We start from the raw sequence: 21,400 nt of genomic DNA on the forward strand, positions 1-21,400 counted from the left end.
TGCTTTACAACGACAGGCTCTACAGTGGTGCCATGATGTTCCCTCACCAGGTCACAGGGGACAGAACGCCACATTGGAGTTATTGTCCAGACAATTCTGGTGGCCGAATATGTGCCAATACACTAGGTTTTATGTCATGACCTGTCCTGTTTGTGCCTCCAACAAGATCTCTAGGCAAAAGCCATTAGGTCTTCTTCAACAGGACGTGTTACCTTCTCGACCTTGGGGACAGATCTCAATGGATTTTATTGTAGATCTGCCTGTTTTAAATCATTGTTCGGCTATAATGGTAACCACTGATTCTTACAGCAAGTTGGCACATTTTACAGCCTTGCCTAGCGTTCCTTCGGCACCTACTACCGCTAGCATATTCCTAAAGGAGATTGTTCGACTACATGATGTTCCTCAAACCATCATCTCTGATAGAGGAGTACAATTCACCTCTAAGTTTTGGGCCTCATTGTGCGCTCAGATGGGTATTCACAGGGCACTCTCATCCGGCTACCATCCACAAACCAATGGACAGACGGAGAGGTTAAATGCCACTCTTGAACAATATCTCTGTTTTTATTGCTCTCTAGCTCAAAATGAACGGGCTGATTTTCTTTCCATGGCAAAATTTTCTTATAATAACGCCACGCATTCCACCATAAAGATGAGCCCTTTCTATTGCACCTATGGGTTTAATCCCCAACATATTCCGCTAAATTCCAATCCTGCCACGAATTCTCCAACAGTGGACGTTTTGGTGACATCTCTACATCAGATACATAAGGATGCCTTAAAGGCTTTGAAGGCGAGTTTGCAAACCAATAAGCTGTATGCCGATTGCCGATTAACACCGCAATCCCAAACCGGACTGGAAGATTGGCACTCAAGTTTGGCTGTCTACCAAGTTCTTGCCTAGATGGGTACATTGAGGGAAATTTGCACCTCGATTCATCGGTCCTTTCCCTATTGTTTCCAAGATCAATCCAGTGGCCTTTAAGTTGAGATTGCCTCCATATTCCATATGTCTCTCCTTAAGATCTACGTCAAGGACCCTTTTGGAAGAACTAGCCCAGCTGTGGCTCCTACTGACCAGCCTGATCCTGGTGTTTATGAGGTGGATCGATTAGTGGATTCTAGATACAAAAGGGGATCCTTGCAGTATCTTGTCCATTGGAAAAGCTATTCGAAGTCAGAGAGAACGTGGAAGCCAGTACACAACATCAATGCTCCTCGCCTCATTCTGCGCTTTCACCTGCTTTACCTGGCCAAACCAGGTGGACAGGGTTTGCGACGGGGGTACACTGTCATGTTCCGCCCTTGGCGTCTGTGGAAGAGATGGAGATTGAACAGTCCTGGACACTAGAACCGTGGTTAGCGGTCTAGTCTCCTTCCAATATGGCCGACGGATGTTTATAGGTATAAGCTTCCGGGTACTTCCTTGCGTTGTATCCGTCTGGAAGCCGCTCTGTTTTGGCCGTTTCTTGGCTGCGTGTGCATTTGCTCTTAGTGTGCTATTTTCCAGTGCTTTCGTGTCTATCTATCGTTTTGTCCTTCATCCACTTCCTTTTCTGTTCTGTTACTAGTTACTGTTTCTTGAATCCTTAGTGTTAGTTATTTTACTTCGTTGTGCCTTGTTTATTTCTTCCCCGGTTAGCGTTTGCCTTTCCCTACCTATCCACCTTTACTTCTCATCCTCCCGCAACTCTCTCTCTCTGCGGTTGCCTATGTTTATTTCTCTATTATTCTTGGTGCCTCGCTGTAACTTAATTTCTATACTTACGTACTTCAGTACGCCTCTTCCTTAGACTTTCCGATTTCTTCTATCTGTTGTCTTTCTCTGGACTTGCCTTTTATCGGTGCGATCTGTGATCCCGCCCCCTCTGGGGGGGTGGTATCGTGGTACGCTTGGGTTTCTTACTCGCTTCTTTCTATTTTTTGTTTAATACTTACCAGTTATTCTTTCCTGTTTAGCGCTGGGTTGCCATGTTCTTCTATCTAACTTCTGTACGTTTCTTTACTATGCCTTTCTTAGCTTATTTGTCTTTCTTGTTCTGATTCCTCTGTCCTCTCTGTGACGGTTCTTTTGGACCTATTCCGTCATTCATTCAGTGGATTCTTCCTATAATCCATTTTGGCTGCACAACCTTTCCTTGCCCTTTTATTTTGGGAATAAGGACTTGAATTTCCTTGAAGATAGGTTTTACCATCTATCCAGAATTCAAGAAAAACTTAACTTTAAGAAAAAGACTGTTCCATTCCATCAAGGATAAAACTCCATCCTACCCAGGGTTTTTTCTGCCATTGAAAAGCTTTTCCCCGAAAAACTTTGGGAGCTTGCTCCTTGGGGGGCACTTTGATCCTGCATCCTAACAGGACAAGGTGGCCTCTGTGGGAGCTTGCCCCTATTTGCACAAGAAGAAGGAGAAGAAGTCAAAAGAGCCCAAGAAGGAACAAAGAAAAAGGATCTCTGAAGGGCACAAGTACACCTCCGACAAATCAGGTGAGGAGAGGGAACGGTAGAGTACCTTTAATCGTGACAGACGCTTATTGGCAGCAATAATGGAGCAGATTAGACTATTACCTGAGCATCTTACTGGAGGTACTGTAAACCCAGATATTATGTTTGCCTGTTATGTTATCATTAGTAATTCATGTATTCACTAGTAATTCATGTATCCATCATTCGTTCTAAGTAGTGACATTATTCATCCATTCTCCATGTTGCTATGTTGCATTGAAAGCCATTTTGTATGCATTTTTCTAGAGAAAGAGGCCCTGTCATATGAAGAGGCCTTGCTTAGACTTGTTTAGACATGTTGTGATATATGCAGTTAGACACACGCATGACTGTGCACTTAGTATGCATTGAGTCCACATTATGTAGCGCTTTGGTTTGAGTGAATGTTGTTAGGCGCTAATGCACAAAACTGGCATTCTGAAGCCATTTCATTGACAGACAGAGAAGCAGCTCCACTTTGCGCATGGAAGGATTGTTGTTGTAGACTGTGAATCGAAGAATGTCAACACATAAGGCCGTAGCTTTTGGCCTAGCAGAAAGAATGCAACCTTGGGCCTTGTGTTCGCAGACAGCGCAGACAGACAGAAAGGTGGTAGGCATTTGAATGGAGTGAGTGCTCTTGCACAGGGAGAGAGGGATTTTCGGTGGAGAAAGGAAGGATTTTACCTGACAATGGATGGAAGCATGGTTTTGTAACACAGTAAGACAGAGGAGAAGGCCAATAGGACATGTACAAGATATGCTTTGAAATGTCACAATGACAAAGAACACACTGAACTAGAGAGTACAGGACTGATGTTGACAGACCTTGGTCTGGGCGCTTGGTTTTAGAGAAACACTTTCTAAGAGAGTTTAGACATGTTACCATAGGGATGGGTGTACGTCATTGCATAGTATATCCAGGGGTGAGGGTTTGGGAGTGATTAAAAGCTTTTGGAGAAGCGTTTCGGATGCAGTTTGGGATGAGATCGTGGCATGCAGCTTGGCGGACCAGCCTGGGGATCGAGAGCTTTTGGGATGAGTACCAGATCGGGGATTGGCATAGAGACACATTCTGGGTGAGCAGATGAGAGCAGAGTTTGAGATCAATCTGGCAGAGAGTTGCCAGGAGACCCGATCACTCAGAGGCACTCTGCGAGGCTGTGCAGAGGGCTGGCTGGCAGAGGGAGCTAGAGAGGAGAGGGAGCAGAGGAGTCATGATGGGAGCAGATTGAGCACACCAAATGGGGAGTATTGCTGATTGAGACTTAGGCCTAACTGAATTGACTGGCTTGTTGGGACATGGGAGATTTGCACACACTGGTGATGGGTTGTTGACATACTGGCAGAAGGGGAGATAGGCACACACATAGAGAGTGCCATTGTGTGGTGATGAGAGAGAGAAATGCTGACGCTTGCAAATTGTTACTAGGCTGCATTTGTTGTTATTAGGATGCATTGTTATGAGCATTGTAGTGGCATTATAGATTTGCATTATTGCATTATAGTTAGAACCCATGCAGAAAGGATTACAAATTCGCTTTGCTAGTACTGTTTATCATGCAGTGCTGTGCATGAATAAAAGTGTTTATTGTTGAATTGATTCATGTGTTTTCTTTGTGTCTCATGTTATTATCTCATTACGTGTCATTTCCTATGTCCTATTTGCAGTAACACAGTAAAACAGTGCACAACTGCCCTGAGATATACTTGCAGGAGGGCCAGAGTGGTCCACCCCCCTGAGGTAGAGTTGCAGTTTAACAGTACAAATGGTCCTGTCTAATGATGATGCCCACAAACTACTTGCTATGATCTTTTACTATTTTCTTCAAGTTCACCCTTACTTTGTTTGGAGAGAAACCAACACTTTTATGTTCATGCAGAATCCTATAAATTGCCCAACAATTACCGGAGCATTTGATGAGTTTGCCTGAATAGAATGAGTTTTTCCTTCCTTAAAAAGTAATCACAGGAAGACATGTTTTCCATAGAGCATATTGCAGGTCCTGAAAGTGAGCAGAGTCAACAAAGAGTGGAAAGGCGTTGATGGTGCAACCTCATGTATTGGTGTATAATATATGCCTGTTCTACGTTTATCATTGTTTTTCTGATTCTGCTAATTCACACTGTATATTTCATTGGTCCTAAGAAAGCAGTGGTCCATTTGGTTCTTCCCTCTTCAGTTATCTTGGCAGAACTAGACATTGTGAGACAACCAATGCCTTCAATAATTGTCCATACTCCAATAGCTTATGCAGAGGTACCTATACATGTGACAAAAGACCCAACTCTTCCCTTTGGAGGGAGATCCGTTTTTGATTTACTTTATGGTCACTATAGGGAGAATCATTTTGCAAGAATGAAACAGAGACCTAAGAGAAGTGCAAGGGAGGATGATCATGAATTAAATGATTATTTGGGCAGTACAGCGCTTTTGGGAAACAACATGTGGTATCAGCACATGAAAGAGGTGGGAAAGAGAACCTCTGTGGAGGAGTCCTATGTATGTGCACTCCTACCTTATGCTATGGGAAGTCTAAGATATTCATAGCTATTGAAATAGATATTCAAACAGCTTATTGCCTTACTCACCTTGCACTCTGCTTCACAAAAGGTAAATTTCAGGGTCGAACAGAGTCTTTGGTATGGGTGACAGAATGGTCAGTGCCAGATGAAGATGATTAGTCCAGGATTTGAAGACAAGAGCAAGACCACACACCAAGAATCAAGTGATAAAATATGAAGAGCCTGGTATAAAGGGAGGAGGAATCAGATGGGAGATCAACAGATGACTCAATTACAAAGGGAAAACCGATGAAGAGGTTCGAAGCTGCAAGGAAATAGGTCAGATGCAGATCTGGGGAACAGTGCTTTCTCCAGACGGATGGGAAGAAGGTGTGGTCATATGCAGAGCTATAGCAGTAACTGTTCATCACAAACCAGTTATCGAACAAGTGGAAAATGGATGCAAACGTCTATGGCTGAGACTTGCAAAATTGCTGACGTGGGTCGAAGACAAAGGAGGTCCATTGCAGATAGTGCATCTGGCTAGTGCAGAACTATGCTTCAGGAACACTTGCATGAGAAACAATGGAGAAAATCAGCAATTTGGGCAAATCTTTGATGTACTTGGAATGAAAGACAGGACAGCAGTGATAATGGATCACTACTGGGCTTGTGGATCCAGAGCTTATATGAAGCTGCCCAGAGATTGGAGAGGACTATGTCCTATAGTGATTGTTCATGTTCCAGCCTTAGTGATCCCGAAGAGTGACTTGAACATTGGTGAATTTCCTAAAGTAGATGCTCACCTTAGGACTTGACTTGAACATTGGTGAATTTCCTAAAGTAGATGCTCACCTCTGTTGAACTTCTGAATCAGATGAAAAGGGAGAATTATTTCCAAGCCAAGTCAATGGAAGCCTTTGATTGCATTCCATATGAACACATATTGTTTAGCAGAACATCATTAATATTCACGACCATTTTCATGCCTAGGATCCAAACGGAAGCAAAAACTAAATGGTTAAAAATAACCAAATGGGAGATTTTGCAGACGATCAACACAACCATAAAATGATTTAATGCTATCAAAGAGAAGCTGAGAGCCATAAGACTGATGACTCTTCAGGACAGATATGTCATAGACATGATCACAGCTATGGATGGATGTGTTTGTGCCAAAATCAATTAAACATGTTCGACATTCATACCTTCTCACAACAACGAGGATATCACCCTTGACAGAGGCCATAACGTTGCTGACAAACCTATACGTCAAGATGGAAGACGAAGTAGAGGACATTGGTGATGACAGCTGGTTTGGGTCAATCTTCTCGTGTGTTCAACAATGGATGGCAAATAATTTCAAGTTACTTCGAGCCCTACTGGTGATGATCATGTTTGGATTCTGTGTGATCAGGATAATAATCGCACTATGCAAGAAGACTGCAAAGAAGGCAGTGGGAATTAAGATTATGATTTATGTAGAATCGGGATTAGAGTTTAAGGAGTTGACAAATGAAGAAATCAGAGAATATGTAAAGGCCAGCATCCACGCACCTGAAGGAACAAAGTTCCTGTATCCTAAGAACCACAAGAAGTATGTGGGGAGATAGATCTACTGCGGTCCAAATGGACAATGCATGCTTATGACCTGGAGTGTTGATGAGCATGTGAAATCAGCAGTGGGCTTAAAAGGAGTTGTAAAGATATGGGTACCAAAGAAGCATTTCTTCAGACGAGGATGTCTAGATGTGAAGAGTGATGAGAGAGTGGTCGATGAATCGCCCAGAGGGGGTAGTGTAGTGATGGAGTCAAGTACCCCCGCCAAAGCTCCGCCCCCATGCTGCTTATATGTTGGGAGCCGGAAATTGCAACACGTGCAGCACCAGTAAGGATGCCTGTACCACAGAAAATCATGGAAACAAAGTATCCATTAAGAAAATCTTATATGCATTCACGATTAAATAATGGCCTTTTGGACAAAGTCCCAGAAGAAGTGTGAAAATGAGTGAAAGAGGAGACTGGTGACGTCATGCGGAGTAGATGAGGATGCACCTGGAAAAGATGCATGAGGCAGATGAACATAGACATTCTATAAGCTCTGAAGAGGAGGTGGTAAAGATGAGCAACAATTTGGGCTCGAGATGAAGATGCTCATGCTACAGAAACAATGAAGAATATGTAAATCAGTTTACACTTGTACAGACGCAGTAACGCAAGTAGGCAAAGTAATCTTAAGGCTGGCTATGTAGTGAATAGTTTTGCAGCAATACGCCAATGTATAATACATAGGAATGTATAGAACCTGGATATTCCACAATGCACTTTAAGCAAGGCTGAAACCCAGTGATTGGAAAGAGTTTTCAGTGTGGCACAGTTGGAAAATAACTAGAGGCGATGGAGAAATACAAGTAAAGCTTGGCTGGCCCAGCATCAAGAAGTCAAGGCCACCCTGAGCCTGGGTGTCCATCCAGTAGTTACATGAACGTGAGAAAGAAACAAACTTCTGTTTGAAATGGAATGGAAAAACACTGAAGGCGTCAAGAGTTAAAATTAAATGCTGCAAAGGGCTTTAAAATGCAGTCTCCCAGTCACATAGTCAGATCAAAATATACATTGGGTCGAGCTACATCGAAACCAAGAAGATACTCCCTTTATTTCCCAGGCACAGAGAGCTTCTACAAGGCCAAGTTCAAAGCCTAATTGACTGGCAGACTGCAAGAGTGATGATAGATGTGGGGCTAATTGGAAGGGGAGGCATGATCACGCCGACCTTCCATGCACCTGGCATGGTAGCCTGCGTGCTGCTAGCGTGTGGAATATTCCAGAATGGTGCAAAGGTGCCAAACCAATGGTAGAGGGCCATGTATCAAAGAGCCCTATAGTTTGTATAACCAATGAAGTGTTGAGTATTAGTAGTGACACGAAAGATGATTTGCACTAGGGCTGGGCTTAGTTGCCCACCTGTAGTAGAAACCTAATCACTTCCCCCGTCAGTATGGAACGTATACATAGATGTTCCCTGTAATCCTATCACATCCCCAAGTATGTTTTAGTAGTTTGCCACGTAGTGTGACATCACTTATGACAAATTCTGATTATTAAAGTTGTGTTTTTTGTGAGATGCGCTGAGAGAAATCGAGTGAACGTCCGTTGATGTTCATTGTAACTCCCTGTTTTAGACAATTGCAAATAAAACAGCATCGAGTTTTACCAACTTCCTGAGTCGATTTGATTATTGATGTTTGAGTAACATCTGCATCCCCATTCATCTCAAAGTATTGCTACCCGTCTTAAAGGGCCCTAGGTCTATGGGTTCACAAGTGTTCAGGGGCACACTGTAAGCCCCTTGTTCAGCTAGTGTGCTAGGTGTCTGCATAACATGATACTCCCGTGGACAGTTTAAGATACTTATTCACCTACTTCTGTGAAGCAAAGCCAGAAATGTGTACACAACGGTGGAAGGGGCCAGTTAGCTTCATCATAGAATTCAAAGTTATAAGGAGTTAGTGAATCATCCAGTCCTCCCTTTTTGTTTACTTCATGTGCCTTGTAGCTTGCTTGTCTAAAGATTTGTTTGGGCATTGGGTTTTAGGTTGTTGCATAGAGCTCATACTGCTTTGCAGACACTTCAGAGTGCTTGCAGGACCAACGGCAAAGTGAAAAGGGGGTGACGGTGAATGGCCAGAGTCTTGAGGTGCAGGTTTTCAGAAATCGATTGGTGGTCCATTCAGCAGGTGAGAAGACTGCATCAGGTCCGCTTGGTGGTAGGGGGGCTGCAGGCCATGAACCGCAAGCAACTGGCGAGTTTCAAGCCTCAATGGAATGTCAGAAGGTCACCATGGCATCTGAGGTAGACGGGGAGTGAGTTCCAGAAGGTGCAGCTTCTTTCTATAGGGATCTCCCTCTGATGTTTTTATATTAGCTGGAAGAGTATCTGGATGGCTGCTCTTGGGTGTCTGGTAGACAAGTAATTTTACTTTCCCTGAGCTTTCCTTCACACATGTCTGATTTCCTATTCTAACTCTTTTACTAGCCAATTTGAGGAAAGGCTGTGTCCTGGCCCCTGCCTTCTTTCATTTTTATCTGTTAGATATTGCCGAATGGCTAAGTCATGCTAAAGCCTTTCCACCATAGATTGGGTCTCTGCACTTGCATTATTTAGCATATGCCGATGAATTTGTAATATTGGACCTTACTCCAATTGGACTGCAGCGCTCTCTTACTGCTCTAAGCGATTTATTTGGAGGCTCAGAATCTGGCCATAGATGACTGAAAGGCAAAAAGTCCACTTTTGTGTGGAAGGAAAAGGGAGTGCCCCTAAAGGTAAACCAGAACACCTACCTGGGATTTACTATCCATAACCGCCAAGATAAGAAATTACTTCTAGATTGTATGAAGAAAAAGTGTACTGCCTTTTGTGCCAAATTAAAGAGGCTTGGTAGGAGATTTGATAAGTTTTTCCTACAGCCGTTGATCACCTTCTACAAAATGAAAAGTTTGCCGGCCTTGTTATACGATGTTGATCTACTTGCGATTGAGGATCTAGGCAGCTGGCGCGTTCTGGAGGGCCTGATATGGAGAGGTGTTTTGGGCCTTCCCAAATGTGTTTGAGCTGCGTAAATCTGGCAAGAGTTAGGTTTGAACTCAGTCAGAGTGTGGCTAGAATGGAAAGCCTTATCCTTTTATAGGAAGATCAGGCTACCGGTTCATACCTCTCCTTCTCAGATCTGAACTCTATGTTAAATGACAATAGTTCAAAATGCTTCTCGAAATGGGTTTTGTCCCGAGAATATTTATTACAGGAGCTGGCCTGCTCAGGAGACCTTTTGGATGTCTCTCCTCACAAAATCAAAAAGGTTCTCTGGGAGTACGACTGAATCCGAACTAGAGAGGCCAACATTAATTATGTTTTACTTCATGATACGTCTACACTTATAAAACCTGTGGCAGTGTCTGAAACTTAAATCAAAAAATTCCTGTGCCCTCGTTGACAACATAAATTCCTACGATTTTGAATGAATCTTCTACTTACTGCAAAGGTAGAGGGGGCCAGGAAAGGTTTTGAGAAACCAGAATATTGTTGTAGGTTCTGTAAGAGTGCTGGATTGATTGAAACACTAAAGTATCTTTTATTTACCTGTCCATTGACCTTTCCAATTAGACTAAAACATTTTAGGAAGTTTATGTCGGGTCATGGTTTATTAATTGTGGCTGAATTTTGGAAAAGAGATTTTAGAGGGTAAACAAGTCTCTTTGATTTTGGCGACACTGAGATGCATAGAGGAAATTGTGAGTATCTGATCTTTTCGCATGAGGAACAATATTTTATGTGTTCTTATGCATTTGTATATGTAATTTTAATATTTGTATACTCTGTTCTATTGTAATATAGTATGATTTTGATGTTTGTGTATGGTTGTCATGTTTCATTATAAAGAGTGACAACGTTATAGTGGCAACACCTGTAGTGTGGAGAAGCAAATGGAGAACCCAATTAGAGCTTGTGGATGGCTTTCTGTGCTGGAGTGATAGCGCCAGAGCAGCAAAGACCGGAGAGCGAGCAGGCAATGCGGCCTTGGCCATTTAGCGTTGAGACTGTCTTAGCCAGGGGCATGGCATGGATGCAGTAATTCAATACTGCAATGGTCAGATGGAGGACCCAGTGATTCCAGAAGGCAGTGTCAGAACAAAGGAAGATTCCCCCGTGGCAGCGTCAGGGAGGGGCAGTCCATTTGGTAGCGTTTGTTTCTAAGGGGATGAACATCAGTTCAGGATCAATCACAGTCTCAAAGTTTTGAACTTTGTGAGTGAGAAATGAGATGACCCTTAGCTGCTGACCAGTTTATAGGGAAGATGGTGGAAACCAGGAGACCACAAAACCAGAGCTCAGTCTGTGGAAGAGCTTGAGAAGTCTGGCAGCTGCATTCTGTATTCATTGTGGTTTCCTCAGCAAGTATTCCAGCATTCCAAGGTATATGCTGTTGGTGTACTCTATTGTAAGGAACTCATGGTGGCAACAGTAAAGACAGACACAAGTTATCACAGTTCAAGGGTGTTTATTAAACTGCATAAATGGTTGAGAAAAACACCTAATCTAAACCTAAATCTAAGATGGGAGCAAGCTACGACCATCAAATAATAATAAGGCAGTCCTAGTGGCTTCTTTTCAAATATAAAGGGCCTATACTAAACAAACTATTGCCAATCCTTACCTCTAAGTTACAGAAAAGTGTGGGATAATGTTCAACAGAAAAGAAAGAAGTGTTCACCAAATAATAAGTCTGGATGGTATGGCTGGGGTCTCCCTTCCCCACGTTTTTAGCACAGGAAAACGCGTGACTCTTGAGCACAGCACACTCCTGGGCCTTGCTAGCACAAGGTTATAGTTCCTTGCAACAATACCAGGATCTTCTGGGGCCAAGTCTCTTTTCTACAAAGTCTCTTGCCTTAGAAGACCTGATGGACAATAAACAACAAACAAAAAGTATCTTCAATAAATGTTCACGTTGGGCGATTTCTCTTCACCCTTGGATGCCCCTCAACCGAACTCTGATCCTCCTTACAACTCCCTCAGTCGGGTTCACTAAGGCCAACCATTCACTCTGGACATCCCTCGGTCGGATTCATATTTGTTACCACAATGTTCATGGGTGTGTTACTGTTCACCCTAATTGCCAGGCATCCCTCAGTCGAGTTCACATTTGCCATATAATGCAGTTCACTTGGGTTTTATCACAATGTGGGATTCATTTCCCTTAGCTTTCTCCTGGCATCCCTCCACCGGGTTCACATAGCCATTCTAAAACAATATCATAAGACAGCAGGTGTTCCCTTCCCCTAGCTTTTTCTTGCCATCCCTCTGTCGGGTTCACACTTGCCACAGTTCACTTCACATTCCTCTTGGCTATGGGTCAAAGACTTTCGATTGTACAAGGGTTTTTTACTCGACCATTGTATGACCAATTTGACCTCTTGCGTTGGCTCTCCTAGGCAGTGCCTTAAGTGGAACTACAAATGGAGCCGGGGCTCATCGAGGGGGCGTGGCCTAACAGCGGGGGTCTTGATGGCCCGTTAGGTCACGCCCCCTTGACGAGCCCCGGCTCAATGGGCTACTGGCACCCCTGCCAGGCAGCCTTTTGTAGAGATTAGCACCCTCTCCCCTATGGGGGAGAGGGTGCTGATCTCTGCATTTATTTTGTATAGGCTTGCCTGGCAGGGGACAGCGCCTGCCTATTCAGCCTTAATGGTGGTGCTGCCCCTCGCCAACTGGGGAGGGGCAGCGTCACCATTAAGGCTGAAAGGGTGAGGCCACTGGAAGCAGAGGTCTTTTTCCTAAATACTGAAGCTCCCGCGAATCCGCAGGAGCTCCAGTATTTAGAATGCAAGGCCTCTGCTTCCAGCGGCCTCATGTTTCTCCATAATGGTGGCACCGGCCGACAGGAATCTCTTGATTAAAGGGATGCCTCGCAGGTGCGGCGCCACCATTATGGCTGAAAGGCATTTTTTTCTGTAGCCTGAAGCTCTCGCACACGAGCGAGAGCTTCAGGCTGTAGAAAAAAATGCCTTTTCGTGTAGTGGCCGGGGCTGTCAGGCGAGATTACTGGGCCCCGGCAGGGCCCCGCCTCAAAACGAAATTTCGGAGCCTGCCGGGGCTCAGCCCCGGCAGGCCCCGGCCCACTTAAACCCCTGCTCCTTGGGCCTCCTGGGACCTGTAGTTTTAACAAACGGGGACCAGCCAGAGTCTTTCGAATGAGCGCCCACGCGACACCAGACCACTATGCTGCTGGTCTCTCCCTGGGTTGTTTCAACAGTTCAATAACACACAAAGTCTTTGTTCTTTGATTCACATTGTTTCCATTTGCAACCTTCACTCAACCCAGGTCCGTTTACCATCGGTTCTCCCTCTGTCTCACCGGCTGTGATGAACCACTTGGTATTTCTTGTCTCTGGAGTCAAGGACGGTAACACGATAGCAAGCATCTATCTCTGACTTGGTTATCAGTGTAGGAGGACTCTGTGCACCGTTGACATCTAGTACACCACACGCTAGCTATTGTTCCTGGCCTTATGATTCCTTTCACAGGGGCTTTGTGGGTCTGGGTTGGAAAGGGCAATGGCACTTCCCTCCTTGTCGTCCTTTTGATTATTGCCGCCTTTCTCCTCCTCTTGAACTGCCGCCCTGGAATAGCTGCCTCGTCATGCGGTCTGCCTTGCTCAAAGTGTGCTCTGGTGCTCCACCTTTTATCCCTGTGGGGAAGCGAAAGGACCGTCAGGTGTGTATGGTTATTGTCAATTGCCTGACTTGGCCTGACCCTTGTGTTGAGACATGTCAGGTAAACGGCCCTGGTGTTAGTCCGTTGTCTTTTGTGGTGTAAGAAAGTGTTTGTGTTGGAAAAGGGAGTGTGTGTAGAACCTCTGAATTTCCTATGGGGTAGGATGGGGAAAAGGTGTTATGATATGATATGGCATTTGTAACGCGCCTATACACAAGTATTTCAAGGCGCGAACCCCTTTCCTTGTTATAAGGAAAGGGGTACCTTATCTCACACTTCGGTGTCCCAGTTCCACTCCCGAGAACCCCCATCCAGGTGATCCTCCTGCACTGGATCCAATAGCAATGGCTGTGTCCTGGCCACCTGGATGAGAGATGCCCGGGGACTAGCGAGTGAGACATCTTCAGGTTTCTCACATACCCTTCCTCCATGTGATGTAGCCGCATTTGTTTCACAGTGGAACCGGGAAAGGAAATCTACATTTTTCCTGGTCTTTCCCTTTTCGGTGGTCCACAATGAAACAATAGGGTTGTAGGTCTAGAAACCATTGCATGACCTGAGGGTTGGAGTCTTTGTGTTGGCTAATCCAAACTAAGGGTGAATGATCTGTAACAAGTGTGAACTTTCATCCTACTAGGTAGTATCTAAGATGGATAACGGCCCATTTGATGGCCAGGGCCTCTAGTTCCAACACAGAGTGATTGTTTTCACGTGGGAACAGCTTACGACTAGCAAATAAGATGGGGTGTTCCAATCCATAGCAAACCTGGGACAGGACTGCTCCTAACCCTGTAAGGGAGGCATCTGTCTGTAATACAAACTCTTTAGAAAAGTCGAGTGCCTTTAGGATTGGGTTTGGCACTAAGTCTGTTTTAAGGTTTTACAACATATATCATCCACGTCATTCCAATGAAGTGTTGGGGTTTCGGCATTCTTGAGTTTATCGGTCAGTCTGGCTGTTTTTTTGTCCGAAAAGTTGGGGACAAATCTACGGTAATCTCCTATTAACCTGTGAAAGGCTCCAAGATCTCATTTGGTCTTGGGGGTTATTGTATCCAAGACAGCTTTCACCTTCTCATGTTGAGGCTGTACATTCCCATTTCCTACAGAGAAGCCAAGGTACTTTACAGCTGACTGGGCCAATCTGCACTTAGCTGGGTTGGCAGTTAGGCCAGCCCCTCTGAGGACTTTCATGGTGGTACGAAGATGGAAGAGATGGTCCTCCCAAGTTTTACTATAAATGACAATATCGTCAATATAAGCTCCACAGAAATCGGAATAGGGTTGCAGGATTTTATCCATGAAGCGTTGGAAAGTGGCTGGCATGCAGTGTATAGCTAAAAAGGAGGATTTTGAATTGAAACTGTCCTAGAAGCGTTGAAAACACAGTCTTTTCCTTCTCTGGCCCATATACGTGAACTTGCCAGTACCCCTTGGTTAAGTCTAGGGTCAATAGAAAGGTGGCTGCTCCATTGTTTATCAAATAGGTATTTGATGCTTGGCACGGGATAGGCATCAAAGTCTGAAATGGCATTAACTTGATGGAAATATATACAAAACCTCCAGGAACAGTCAGGTTTAGTGACCAACACAATAGGAGAGGACCATGGACTTGATATCGGTTTACGGGCTTCTTGGAGTCTATACAGTTTTGATTGAACCACTTTACCCTCAGGTGTTCTAATATAGTAGAATGTGCCTTTTACTCTTCCTGGTTTTTCTAAGAACACATCGGGAAATGAGGTAACTACATCTCTTAGAACTTCTTGTTGTTGGATAGATAACTTTGACTTAATTCCATCTGAGCTATCTATCTCTTCAGGAACCAGACAAGCTAGTACTTTGGCACGGGTAGCTGATGGGTTCTCTTTCCACTCTTTCAAGAGATTTACGTGTTACAAATGGACCTTCTGTTTTCTGTCCGGTTGCGCTACTTTATAAGTACAGGTATCTGTTCGTTCTAATATCTCATAGGGTTTGTGCCACATGGAGACAAGTTTGTTTTCTGAGGTGGGTAAGAGGGCCAGTACTTTCTGTCCTATGGAGAATGATCTTAAGTTCACCTTTTTGTTGTAAGTGGATATTTGTTGGCTGTGGGCCTTTACCATATGAGAAGCAGGTAGGTTAATCGGTGCACACCGCGAATTAGGTAAATATTTCAAATTGTTAGAGAAGTCCAGAGAGTCTGGTTTCAAATTCTAGAGGTGCAAGGGAGGAAAATAATGCCTTGGCATAAGACCCTGTTATACAAATTAAATAGATAAGAGGATCCAAAGTAGGAACCCTCCCATCCCTTGCACACTGTCTGTAATACAGCATAAAGGTGGTTAATAATTATAGATGCATAATTATAAGAATTGCATTTATGGGCTTGCAAGATGTTGCTTTCAAATGGTTATTTGAATGAATGTTCTATGAATACAGTCTGTATAAAACAAACAACTATTATAATCACGTATAGAGGAAATATAACAATAAGCAAAAACACATTCCTCAGATTCAATACAAAATGGCTTTACGCGTTTCGAGGGAGATCCCTCTTTATCAGAAGCCTGAATTGAACTATAAGTGCAGAAAAAACTTGCGATGGTAAGAGGAAGGGTGCCCGGGATAAGATCCCAGAGCGAACAGTTAACATTGATGTCCACAACGTAAAGTGACCAGTGGCCTAGAATTTGGAACAAGAATAAAGAAAGAATAGTAAAAGGCCTGATCTCAAACCGTAGAGTCCATCATTCAGTCGGTGGTGTTAGGAATATGGGGTGGTGGAGAGGAAAGCGGTGTCAGGGTTTCAAAAAAGCTTAAGAGGACATGTGGGAGGCTAAAAACTACATTTCCCAGCAGCCTTCTGGGCATTGAGTAGTTCTTGCTGTGCGCGCGTTGGCCAGCTGACACTAATTAGTTACAGCTTATCAAGGGCCAACGGCGCACGGCAGGTGTGGTTTATTTTGTTTTCGTGCGGAAGCCATGCCGGAGGAGTGAGGGGAACGCCGCATGTGCCTGCAAGTACTTTTCCTCTTCGTGAACGGGTGTGCCGTGAGAGGAAGACTCGTGCTGCGATTAAGGCGACACGAGATTACGTCCGGGAATGCTGAAGAGCTTCCCGGACGAACAGATAAGTGCGGGAAGGGTTTTGTTACTTCATTTTTGTGACGGATTCATGTTGTTTACAAGAGTCAAGGAAGCCCAATTACTGGGCTGCGCATATGAATATAAAACGCCTGATTGCCATCATTAGGGTTGCACAATAGACTGCACTCAAGTATCATTGCTGCAAACTCGATATCTCAGAGTGTGTGTGTTCACCATCTACGTTTTGGGGGTCATGACTGTACATGTGTCATGATATGTATGTTGCAACTGCTTGCCCAGAGGGCCATGTGTTACGTTTTTTCATGTGGGAATGAAATCCCAACAGTCTGTTTCATCACTGCTTGCCTATATGTGGTACATGTATATGAATGACAACCTGTGCCTGTATTAAGAGGTATTAGGGAGGGCAAGTGTCTTCCAGTATGATTGTGGGATTATTGGTGTGTGGTGTTTTCTGTGTTGGTATAATGATCATAAAAGTGTTAGGAGGTAGTGTAGGGTTTTTTCCTTGTTACTTCCCCGGTCCTATCCACCTTAGGCATTCCCTAACCCTCTTTCCGGTTTTCCTATACTCCCCCTCCCCGTCCACAACCTTCCCTTAACCCTGTTCCCCCCACTGGCTGCCACGTGGTATCCTGTAATTATAATCAGGTATCTGTGCCAACCACGGGTGGAGGGTCGACTACATTTGGCTTCTGTGGTTCGGGGGAGAGTGTTGACACACCTTCCCCCATTACTGTGTACTTGAGTATTGACATAATAAGCCACCCCCAGATTGGGATACTTACAACCACCCGAGCCAAATGGAGGCGACCACTCCAGCCTTGTCCGATGTGCTGAAGGCACTTCAGGATATTCAGGTAGAGTTAGTACAAGCAAGACAGGAATCTGATACGTTAAAAACACAAGTACAGAGTTTGGTAGCTCAGCGAACCCCGTTAGAGGGGGCAAGTGCTGCGGGCGATTTGCAGAATCAGAATCCCACGGTAATTGTCCAACCTCCTAGTAGTGTTGCATTGGCAGCGCCAGAGCGCTTTTCAGGTGATCCTAGAAAGTACATGACATTCCTCACTTAGTGCCGACTTCATTTCTTGTGTAAACCTACTGCTTTTGAATCTATTCAGGCTAGAACGGCTTTTTTAATTTCATATTTGACGGAGGATGCAGCGGCATGGGCTATGCCGTTGGTACAGAAAGACGATCCCTTGCTATACAATTGGGATGGTTTTTTAGGAGAATTTCACAGGCTATTTGATCGCCGAGAGGTTTCATTAGCTCAAGATAAGGAGTTGTTAGAGTTACGACAGGGAGGTAGGGATTTAGTCACATATGTTACCCAGTTCAACAGATTGGTAATTGAGACAGAATGGCCTGTGGTTAAACAAACGGTGTTATTCTATCAGGGACTACGTGAAGAACTGAAGGATGCAATTGGGCAAGTGGAGCCGCAACCAAGCACTTGCACCGCCATGATTGATTTAGCTTTAAGGTTGGATCATCGCATGAATGAAAGGAAAGGAGATAAAAAAGAGACCTGAAACAGGGCCTTTTGTGCAGTTAGACAGGAGTAGAGGACGGACAAGTGAGGTAGAACCCATGCAAATCGGTAGTATACGAGGACCTTTGTCATCAGCAGAAAAGGAACAGAGGAAGGCTAATAAATTATGTCTCTATTGTGGACAAGCAGGCCATTTCATATGCACATGTCCCAATACTCCGCAGAAAAGTGGGGGAGGGGACAAAAGTACTAAGGAAGCGGGAAAAGAGATGGGCCGGCCTTAAGGGGAACACAGGTGACAGGCCCGATGAAGATCAAGTTCCCCAGATGGGTGGCGAATACAGTGGGGGGAAAGACTTCTCACTTATACATTCTGGTGACGTTATGTTTTGCATTAACTAAACAGGAGGTACTGGCCATGGTGGATTCAGGGGCTACGGGAAATTTTGTGGAGATTACTTTGGCAGAGCAGTTAGGATTGCCTTTGTTGGACAAAACCAAGGTGGAAGGAGTGCAATCAGTGGATGGTTCCCCTTTGGTATCTGGGCCTATAGAAAAGCAGACAGAAAAATTGGAAATTATTTGTGGACATGGTCATAAAGAGGACATTACATTTGATCTAATAGCAGCCCCTCAATTTGGTTTAATCTTGGGAATGCCCTGGTTGGTGCTTCATAATCCAAGGATTGATTGGGAAAAACAAACAGTGTGGTTTGAGGAGCCGAGGTGTCAAGAGCATATGGTTTCAGAAACAGGATTAGCAACATGGTTAGGTGAAAAGAGCTCAGAAAAAAAAAATAAAAAAAATAAAAAAGAAGATCAGATGGTGGGAGCAGTGACAGAGGGAATTCCTACTCAGTACCAGGAGTTTATGCACTTACAGAACAGGAAAATCAGTATTTACGGGAATATTTAGATGAGATGTTGGCTAAGGGTTTTATTAGACATTCCACGTCCCCAGCCTCCTCACCTTTATTTTTTGTTCCCAAGAAAGAAGGCACTTTACGTACTTGTATTGATTATCGGGCCTTAAATAAGGTAACTATAAAGAACAGATTTCCGTTGCCATTGATTTCAGTTCTTTTAGATCAAGTGAGGTCTGCCAAAGTGTACACCAAATTGGATTTAAGGGGCGCTTACCATTTGATATGGGTCAAAGAGTGGGATGAGTGGAAGACAGCTTTTAGAACCAAGTTTGGTTTGTTTGAATATCTGGTAATGCCTTTTGGTTTATGTAATGCTCCTGCCGCTTTTCAGTTCTTTATGCAAGAAGTTTTGCAGGAATTTATTGATGTTTTTGTCATTGTATATATTGATGATATCTTGATTTACTCTGACTCTCTAGAACAGCATGTACAACATGTAAGGACAGTGTTGAAATGATTACAGGATTGTCACCTGTGTGTCAAATTGGAGAAATGTGCATTTCATGTGACACAGGTGGAATTTTTGGGATTTATTTTGACTAATACAGGAATTGTGATGGATCCTAAGAAAGTGCAGGCAGCTAGAGACTGGCCCTCACCACAATGCATCAAGGACATACAATCCTTTCTAGGCTTTCCCAACTTTTATAGACGATTTATCAGCAATTTCTCCAAAATTGTTACTCCAATCACGCATTTGTTAAAAAAGGCGGTGAAATTTACTTGGAGTGTTGAAGCAGAAAAAGCCTTTCAGGAGTTGAAGATAGCTTTCACTACGGCCCCAGTGTTAAAACATCCCAACACTGAGAGGGCATTTTAAGTGGAAACAGATGCAAGTAATGTGGCGATAGGAGCCATTCTGTCGCGGAAAGATGAAATGGGAGTATGGCACCCTGTAGCATTTTATTCCAGAAAATTGTCAGGGTGTGAGCAAAATTAGTCCAGAACAGATAAAGAGTTGTTGGCAATTCGGTCTGCATTCCTTGAGTGGCAACATTATTTACTGGGAGCAAGACACCAGGTGATGGTGGTAACTGATCACAAAAATTTGCAGTATTTTAAAACAGCTCATACACTTAGTCCTAGGCAATTGCGATGGTCTCAGTTCTTTAATTAATTTGATATTGTGGTTACTTTTAGACCAGGTAGCAAAAATGGAAAGGCAGATGCTCTTTCTAGGCAACAAAATCTGGACCATACCATAGGTGAAGTGAAAACTGTTATCTCACCAGAGAAAATTGTTGGGGCTATTACCACACAAATCATTGAACAAGTCAAGAAAGCCTTAAACTCACGACAATTGTTAGATTGGCGGAATAGTCATCCGGCACGAACTATACTGGAAGGGTGGCCCTATCATCAGGGGTGATTATATTTACCAACGAAAGTGTTGCAAGGCAAGGCATTATATTGGTGTCATCAATCTCCCTTAGCAGGACACGAAGGGTTGAGAAAAATGCAGACCATGTTAGAAAAATACTTTTGGTAGCCCACATTAAGACTGGACATGGAAAAATATGTGGCATTATGTGAGAATTGTGCACGTAACAAAGCAGAACATGTGAAGAAAAGGGGTTTACTACAGCTATTACCCACTCCTGAGCAGCCATGGACACACATTTCTACGGATTTTATCACTGATCTGCCGCCCGATAATCAATATGATACTATATGGGTGGTGGTAGATTTTCTGTCAAAACAAGCCCACTTCATTCCTTGTGAGGGAATACTGGGGGCAGGTAGATTGGCTCAGTTATTCCTACAACATGTGGTAAGGCTGCATGGGTTGCCAAAAAGTATTGTCTCGGACAGAGAGTCACAATTTACCTCCAGATTTTGGCATGCCTTTTGTCGTATGCTGGGAATCAACTGTGCGCTTTCCACCAGCTATCATCCCCAGACAGATGGACAGACTGAAAGAGTGAATCAAACTCTTGAGCAATATTTACGTGGTTATCTGGGGGATGGCATGGATTCGTGGGTACAGGCTTTATGGTGGCAGAATTTACCTATAACAACACATATCATGCTTCTTTGAAAATGGCACCTAATGAATGTTTATATGTTCATGAATTGAATATGTTACTGGAACATTTGCCGGAAATGGAAAATATGCCAGTGTTACAGGAGCGCAAACAGTTGCTTCTCGAGGTAAGACGGAGAGCACAAGAAAATCTGGAGAGAGCCAAGAGGCAGTATAAAGAGCAAGCTGACAGACATTGTCAGAAATGTCCGCAATATAAAGTGGGGGACAGAGTGTGGTTGTCTACACGAAATCTGGCATTAACAGGGTCACGAAAATTTCTACCTCGGTTTTTTGGACCATATGAGATTAGTAAATGTATTTCTGCAACTGCTATGAAATTGTGTTTGCCTACAGCTTTGCCTATACACCCTGTGTTCCATGTGTCTTTACTTAAACCCGCAGCTCTGGGCATGATTACGAAGCGACCTCCCGCTATCATGAAAGAAGGCCAAGAGGAATATGAAGTGCAGCGTATTCTGGATGTAAAGAAAAGGAAGGGTCAATTTTGGTATCTGATTCAGTGGAAAGGGTATGGACCAGAAGACTGTTCTTGGGAACCCGCAGATGCCGTACATGCACCAAGGTTGG

The sequence above is a fragment of the Ambystoma mexicanum genome, chromosome 3p (assembly GCF_040938575.1).
Source record: "Ambystoma mexicanum isolate Mex_15411 chromosome 3p, UKY_AmexF1_1, whole genome shotgun sequence".
In the NCBI taxonomy this organism is placed as follows: Eukaryota; Metazoa; Chordata; class Amphibia; order Caudata; family Ambystomatidae; genus Ambystoma; species Ambystoma mexicanum.